The following is a 9,376-nucleotide window of genomic DNA, read 5'->3' as shown; positions in this document are numbered from 1 at the left end:
ACTTCATTCCGTTTCCTATACATGTATATTTGTATCCTGTGTATACGTTCAACACTTTACGTAACTACTTTTCCTCTTTATGTATTTATTTGTTTCCTCGTTCGTGTGTGTGTGTGTGTGTGTGTGTGTGTGTGTGTGTGTGTGTGTGTGTGAAGCGTCTTGATCTCACATAATGTACACTCACACACACACACACACACACACACACACACACACACACACACACACACACACACACACACACGTAGTGTAGTTGTTAGCACACTCGATTCACAACCGAGAAGACCCGGGTTCAAGTCCCGAGCGCGGTGAAGCAAATGGGCGAGCCTCTCAATGCGTGGCCCCTGTTCACTTAGTAACAAGAATGCCCCTGTTCACCTAGTAACAAGAATATAGTATAGGATGTAATTCGATGGGTTGTGGCCTCGCTTTCCCGGTGTGTGGATTGTGGTGTGGTCTAAATTCTACCCGAAGATAGGTCTATCAGCTTTGAGTTCGCTCCGTAATGGGAAGGCTGGCTGGGTAACCAGCAGGTGATCGTGAATACACAGCCTGCACAGACATACACGCGCGCGACAACCCACACACACACACACACACACACACACACACACACACACACACACACACACACACACACACACACACACACACACACACACACACACACACACACACACACACACAGAGAGAGAGAGAGAGAGAGAGATGTGTGTGTGTGTGTGTGTGTGTGTGTGTGTGTGTGTGTGTGTGTGTGTGTGTGTGTGTGTGTGTGTGTGTGTGTAAATGTGTGAAATCAAGACTCTTCCCTTTCAGTCTCCTTCCGTCACTCCTTCCTCCCTTCCTCCTCCAGTTCCTCCTTCTCAGGCACAAAGGAAAAAAGAAAACTCAACCCTGTCTTACTCCTTTTTAGATTGATTTATGGACAAGAAAAAAAAAAAGAGATAAGAGGATGAGCAATAAAGTCTGTGTGTGTGTGTGTGTGTGTGTGTGTGTGTGTGTGTGTGTGTGTGTGTGTGTGTGTGTGTGTGTGTGTGTGAGGAATGATGAGTAAGAGGCAAGAAAATCATAAGAAAGAAAAAGAGAGAAAAAAAAATATCAAGAAAGATGCGGGAAGAGAGAGAGAGAGAGAGAGAGAGAGAGAGAGAGAGAGAGAGAGAGAGAGAGAGAGAGAGAGAGAGAGAGGACAATCGTAACCTTTGACCCAGACAAGGAACATGATAACCTCCACCTCGCTTCCGGCTTGACCCGAGAGTCCCCCTACTCCATTCCACCTTCCTCCTCCTCCTCCTCCTCCTCCTCCTCCTCCTCCTCCTCCTCCTCCTCCTCCTCCACCTCCCTTTTTTCCTCCTCTCTCTCCCCTTCCCCAGTCTTTCATCTCCCACAAAGCTTACGTATTTATTTGACCTTACCTTCTTTCTCTTTCTCTCTCTCTCTCTCTCTCTCTCTCTCTCTCTCTCTCTCTCTCTCTCTCTCTCTCTCTCTCTCTCTCTCTCTCTCTCTCTCTTTGTTCTTCTGCACCAAATTTCATCCTCGTCATCTTCATCATCTTGTCTTTCTTCTTCCTTCTCTCGTCTTCACACTGAAAAAGAAAACAAATTGACTTCATAGTATTTGTAGGTAAAGACAGACAGAGAGAGAGAGAGAGAGAGAGAGAGAGAGAGAGAGAGAGAGAGAGAGAGAGAGAGAGAGAGAGAGAGAGAGAATTAGAATTTACTTCCATAAATCAACTTGTCCACTAACTTGATCACTCCTCTCCCCTCCTACCACATCAGTCTTGTCCTCCCAGTTCTCCTCTTGTACCACCACCACCACCTCCTCCTATTCCTCCTTCTCCTTACACTTAGTCATCACTTCTATTTTTCTCTTTATCCACCACTCTTTCAATCAATCAATATATATATATATATATATATATATATATATATATATATATATATATATATATATATATATATATATATATATATATATATATATATATATATATAATAGCAACTTTCTTTTGCTAATATTTTCTCTTTTTCTGATTAGGTCTTTATCCTTTTTCTTGAGTTGGTTTATGAGATCACCGTAGCTACTCATTTTGGCCAGAACGCGTTTTCGGGTTTTCTGTATTTATTTTTTATTTATTTATTTTTTTTTTTTCCATACACACGTGAACGGAAGCAACGTGCGACGCGGACACACACACACACACACACACACACACACACACACACACACACACACACACACACACACACACACTAAAATTCTCCAGCATTAAAAACAAGAAAAGCCAGTTCAAATAAAATAATCCGCAAAATTAATGATTGAAAAAAAAGCTAAATACATTAACATTTCACCTCAAAGGAAAAAGCTCAAGATTACACAGCGAACTAAATTTCAGTTTTTTTTTTCAAATATCGGATTTTGGCAGAGAGAGAGAGAGAGAGAGAGAGAGAGAGAGAGAGAGAGAGAGAGAGAGAGAGAGAGAGAGAGAGAGAGAGAGAGAGAGAGATAGTAGGGGATATAAAAAATGCTAAAAAAATAAGTGGGAGACAGAGGACTGGAAAAACAGGAACGAGCATGGCAGGGGTAGGAGTGTTGAAAATAGGGAACAAAGAAAGGAACAAAAGCAAACATGCAAGCAAACAAAGAATAAAAAAAAAGAAAAGGAAGATGATGACAAAGATGATGATGAAGAGGAGAAGCACGAGAATAAGAAAGAGAAGGAGAAGAATGATATGTGAAAAAGCACACACACACACACACACACACACACACACACACACACACACACACACACACACCATATTCTAAGACACTTCTTGCCTGATTAGCTGAAGTTGCACAGGTTTTTAGGTAATCTTCTATGATTCTGGTGACATATCAACGATATTTCCACAATATCATTTTGAGAACTTGTTAATAATCGCTGTACCTCTCAGACGTAGTAGTGAGAGAGCAAATGTTTCAGAATATTCACACCGTCATTATCATTGATTTTATGTTATGTGAGGCGACTTTTTTTTTTTTTAACCTAGGGAAGAGTAGACTAGAAATTAGGACAAGAAAGTGCACGATACAAAGACAGCGACGACGACAATAAGAACAATGGCAGCAAGAACAAGAGCAATAAAGTAACAACAATAAAAGTAACACAACAGCGAACAACAAGAAAGAATAAGCACTTCTTCCACCACCACCATCACCATCACCACCACCACCACCACCAACAACAACAACAACAACATAAAGAGAAAAAGAGAAAAAAAAATACACCATTTTTTTCTAACTCATCACTAAATAATGCACACTATCAAACATCCACACGACACGAGTCATCACCACCACCAACGTCATTAGCGTCACACAGAGGCACAAACACAATCTCCTGACCAACGTGACGTCAAACAGAGAGACAGAGATACAGACGTTTGCAAATTCCTTAATGAAACTCCCGTGACTAAAGAAGTAGGGGGAAGTGGTGAGGAAAAAATATGAGATGAGGAAGTAAGAAGGAGAAACGATTTTTTGAGAGAGAAATCTGAAAGGAGACGCAATGAAAAGGTGTGAGGAGAGAGGTAAGAGAAAGAAGAGTCAATGGGGAGAGTAAATAAAGGGTGAGGAAAAAAATTGTGTAAATGGAAATAGAGAGATATGAGGAAGAGACGTGAAGGAAGGATTGAGGATGAAATATAAGCGGCAGATGAAAAGGAGAACAGCTTTGAGGGGAACAGGTGTGTGTTTGGGTAAGGTGTGAGGGGAGTGTGTGAGGAGGCAATATAAAAGGGGAGTTGTGAGGAAGAAATGCGGGAGGGTGGTGTAAGGAATAAAAGCATTTGAAACATTTTTTATTATTCCTACACAGGTTAATGATCACTCTTTATTTATATACTTTATTTTCTTGATATTTTTAATTTTCTGAGTAAAGGAGGTCAGTCAGTCAACGGCACAACAAAAAGCGGGGAAAAGAGCTTGCTATGTTGCTGCTTCCAAGAAAGTCATGAATAGAAATTGCAAAATGGAGACCAATTCAGTTCCGTAGATATCTTGATACTCTCCCCTTATAGCAGTTCAAGAAATGACCGTGGATATGTATTCGAAATTATTTATGTACTTGCCATTCATCTATATTCATCTATCTAATCTTTATATCATATTTTTGTGATGCATACGATGTATATTACTCTACAGTCAACATTATCATATTCAGTGTGTGTGTGTGTGTGTGTGTGTGTGTGTGTGTGTGTGTGTGTGTGTGTGTGTAATTCACCTCCTCGGTCGCCTGCTGGTCAGCCAGCCAGTCTTCCCCATGACGGAGCGAGCTCAGAGTTCATAGACCGATCTTCGGGTAGGACAGACCACAACACACTCCACACACCGGGAAAGCGAGGCCACAACCCCTCGAGTTACATCCCGTACCTATTTACTGCTAGGTGAACAGGGGCCACACATTAAGAGGCTTGCCCATTTGCCTCGCCGCACCGGGACTCGAACCCGGGCCTCTCGATTGTGAGTCGAGCGTGCTAACCACTACACTACGCGGTGTGTGTGTGTGTGTGTGTGTGTGTGTGTGTGTGTGTGTGTGTGTGTGTGTGTGTGTGTGTGTGTGTGTGTGTTATGGATAATACAATAATACATGAAAAAAAACTTGTGATTTGCTAAGTCATTTCCTCAGATGACTTCTATAACATGTTTACATCCGAGTCCATCATATATATATATATATATATATATATATATATATATATATATATATATATATATATATATATATATATATATATATATATATATATATATATATATATATATATATATATATATATATATATATATATATATATATTTTTTTTTTTTTTTTTCCAAACGATATTACTTGTCTGTTCACACTGACCATTTTTCAGTCGCACTTTTATTCATATTTTTCTTTAATAAAATGCTTACTCACTTTCCCATAATGTTGACATTTCAGTTTTACTTCACAATGCAAGACATTTTTTAAACATTATAACATTATTTGATATCCTTACTAAGCATATATCCAAGTCTTTATATATATATATATATATATATATATATATATATATATATATATATATATATATATATATTATACACTTGAGTCTTGATTAGTGTGTGGGTGAGTGAGCCAGTGAGTTTCCTTCAGTCAATCAAACAGTCAGATAGTCAATCAATCAGTCTGGTAGATATAGAGACAGACAGTCAACAAGTCATTTAGTTAATCAGTTAGCTTACTGGCCAATCAGTCTGCCAATCAGTCAGACTGTAATTCAGTCAGTCAGTCAATTAAATAATTACTTAGTTGGTGAGATGGCTAGGTAGCTAAGTAGCTAGTAAGCTAATTATCATTGCTGAATCAAGAGTGAATGAGTGAATTAGTAGGTGAGAAAGTGAGTCAGTAAGGAGTTGATTCACTTTGTTAAATGTAATTATTTCGTGCATTCACTAGTAAATAATTAGCTAAACAATTAGTCGCTTTTCCTTTCTTTTGTAGCATGTAGTACATAATACAATCTTTTGTTGACTATTTCAGCTTCTCTCATGTTTCCTTCATTTTCTCTCCTCTTGTTCCTCTCCGTAATGTGAGGAATCACCATGAAGGTTGCCCACATACTAAGAGGGAGAGTGGGAAATACTTCTCTCTTACGGGACTTCAGAGGCAGCGGTATGATGTGGGTTTTGCGTGACTGCTGCTGTTGTTGTTGTTCATTTGGTTGTTGTTGTTGTTGTTGTTGTTGTTGTTGTTGTTGTTGTTGTTCCTCCTCTTCTTCTTCTTCTTCTTCTTCTTCTTCTTCTTCTTCTTCCTTCTTCTTCTTCTTCTTCTTCATGATTTATCAACATTGTCGTTGTTGCTTTTTTTTCCAGCATCTTGATTTTAATATAGTTGTTGTTGTTCTTTCCTTCTTTACCATCATCATCATCGACTTCGTTATCATGAAAAATCTACAGTATATAAAACAAGAAATTAACCCTGGACCAAACAAAACAACATATAGAAAAAGATAAATTAATAAAAACCCTGAGCAAAATCCATAACGACTAAACAAAGGAATAAAGCGAAGACTGAAGTGGAAAAAAGAAAAAGAAAAAATGAGAAGGTTGAATTAAAAAGAAAAAGACAGACCAGCCGACACACACACACACACACACACACACACACACACACACACACACACACACACACACACACACACACACACACACACACACGTTATAAATAGTAATGCTAAACTACTGTACGTACAATAAGAAGATAAGCAATGTGCGTAGGAAAGACATGCAGTAAAGTGTATGTTGTTCAGAGAGAGAGAGAGAGAGAGAGAGAGAGAGAGAGAGAGAGAGAGAGATGGGGAAGAATGAGAATAAGCGTGGGAGGACTGGTGGAGAGAGAAAAGAAGGTACAGTTATACAGAGGGATGGATGAACAGAGAGGGAGAGCAGAGAAGGGGGGAGGGAGAGAGGGAAGAGAGAGGGAGAGGGAAGGAAGGGGTTGGGAGGTGCAGGAAATGCCTTTGGTAAGACCCTGCTTGGAGAGAGAGAGAGAGAGAGAGAGAGAGAGAGAGAGAGAGAGAGAGAGAGAGAGAGAGAGAGAGAGAGAGAGAGAGAGAGAGAGAGAGAGAGAGAGAGAGAGAGAGAGAGAGAGAGAGAGAGAGAGAGTAATGACAACAACTCAAAGACAAAGAAGATGAAGACAGGCAGAACAAGTGAAACGAAAGAGGAACATAAATAACAACAAGGAGGAAGGAGGTGGAGGAGAAGAAGACAAAGAAGAAGAAGAAGAAAACATAGAAGCAAAGTAAGATTGACACACACACACACACACACATACATATATATATATATATATATATATATATATATATATATATATATATATATATATATATATATATATATATATATATATATATATATATATATATATATATATATATATATATATATATATATATATATATATATATATATATATATATATATATATATATATATATATATATATATATATATATATATATATATATATATATATATATATATATATATATATATATATATAAAGAGAGAGAGAGAGAGAGAGAGAGAGAGAGAGAGAGAGAGAGGGGGCAGGAGAATAAACAAATAGATATATAAAAATGCACGACAAACGATGCATGACAGCCATAAAATGAATGACACGACTTTTCATGAGATTTTTTTTTCTTTTATCTCCATCCATCTTTTTTTTCCTTTTCTTCTATTCGTACATCCTATTCTCTCTGTTCATTTCATATTTCTAATTTGCACCGTATTTTTCTACTCATTGCCGTGTTGTTATGTCTTTAGTAACGAGTCTCTCTCTCTCTCTCTCTCTCTCTCTCTCTCTCTCTCTCTCTCTCTTTGGGAATATTCCAGGTACACTTTCACCTGGGTGCGCGAACACACACACACACACACACACACACACACACACACACACACAAGGTACCTACATTGGCCGATCCCTTCCCAACTTTCTCCGCCATCTCTCTCTCTCTCTCTCTCTCTCTCTCTCTCTCTCTCTCTCGCTATATCTTACAAATGCTTGCCTGTGTCAGAAACCCATCTCTGTCTGCTCTCGCCATACCTTACAAATGCTTGCGCCATAGGGTATGTGAGGCGACGCGCCCCCCCGACGTATGCCCCCCCATGATTGATTGATTGATTGATGGAGGCGTACATTCCTCTCTCTTTCTCTCAACTTCAACGTTCCAAACCTTGCTTTTTAAATACAGCCTGGTTTCGCGCAATACATGATAAAGAGGTGGTTTATAAAAAGTACTTAAGCCTTCTATCACCTGAATCTCATGCGCTTTATATTTCTGTCCCAAATTATACCACGTTTGCTTTCTTACTTGCCAAAAATTCCTTCATTCATGTGAATATTCAAAATCTATCAAGATCCAACTCACATTGAAACCTCTGATATCTGACCAAAAACATCTCCAATGAATTTACTTCTTCATCTTTCCCTTCTTTATTCATCCTGATGGCACCACTGCTACCACATCTGTTTACAAATGCCAAACCTTTGCTAATAGTTCTACCCTGGATGATTCTGAGCTTGTTCCTCCCTCTCTTCTCCCCTCTGACTACTTCATGCCTTCGATTCATATTCTCCGCATTGAGTTGGATTTTCAAAGATTTTGATATTTTCTATTTATGAAGGAGTGTTTGGCAAGTTGAAGAACAGGCTTGGCATGATTCCGGGCAAAATCATGCCAAATACCTTTTGTGGGCAACCTCTCTATCATGAATAGTACGACAACAGGCTGTGTTAAACCAAGGTTTAAAAGTTTTAGGTTGAGGAAAAGAATGAGGAATGTACGCCTCCATGCCAGGCAATATGTATCACTTCTATTATGCGTTCAGCACACAGAGATGGGTCTCTGACACAGAAAGAGTAATCATTCCACGGAAAATCAGCATAATACTTCCTCAGGTCTCCCCAACTGGCAGATGCAAAGTGCCAGAGCCACCTCTGCTTTGGGGAATCCTGAGGAGGAATTGAAGAAAAAGGGCAAGATACAGAAGTAAGATTGTGATCGGAGGAGCACAACGGAAAAGATAAGGTAACAGCATAAACTGAAGGATTAGAGGTAAGGAAAAAATCAAGAATGTTGGGTGTATCTCCAAGACGGTCAAGAATGCGAGATGGTTGTTGCACCAATTGCTCTAGGTCATGGAGGATGGCAAAGTTGAAGGCTAGTTCACCAGGATGATCAGTGAAGGGAGAGGAAAGCCAAAACTGGTGATGAACATTGAAATCTCCAAGGATGGAGATCTCAGCGAAAGGGTAGAGGGATAGAATGTGCTCCACTTTGGAAGTTAAATAATCTAAGAATTTACTATAGTCAGAGGAGTTAGGGGAGAGATTGACAGCACAGATAAATTTTGTTAGAGAGTGACTATTGAGTTGAAGCCAGATGGTGCAAAACTCGGAAAATTCAAGAGCGTGGGCACGAGAATAAATTAAGTCGTTACGCACATAGATGCAACATCCAGCTTTGAAACGAAAAAGGAGGATAGAGAAAGGAGGGAACAGACAAGGGATTATTTTCAGTTTCTTTAGACAGCTGTGTTTCGGCAAGGAAAAGAAGATGAGGTTTAATAATGGAGAGGTGGTGTTCTACAGATTGAAAATTAGATCTAAGACCGCTAGTGTTGCAGAAATTAATGAAGAAAAAGTTGAGGGAGGTGTCAAGACCGAAGACAGGAAAAATTTAAACAGGGAGAAACAAATAAAAAGACAGTTAACACTAGCAAACAATAAGGAATTATAAAAGTGATAACGCGACAGGGAATAAAGAAAAGATGGAGATAAAGCACGCTGGAAAAATATACG

The sequence above is a fragment of the Portunus trituberculatus genome, chromosome 48 (genome assembly GCF_017591435.1).
Source record: "Portunus trituberculatus isolate SZX2019 chromosome 48, ASM1759143v1, whole genome shotgun sequence".
Taxonomy (NCBI): domain Eukaryota; kingdom Metazoa; phylum Arthropoda; class Malacostraca; order Decapoda; family Portunidae; genus Portunus; species Portunus trituberculatus.
Note: the sequence above shows the minus strand (reverse complement) of the source record.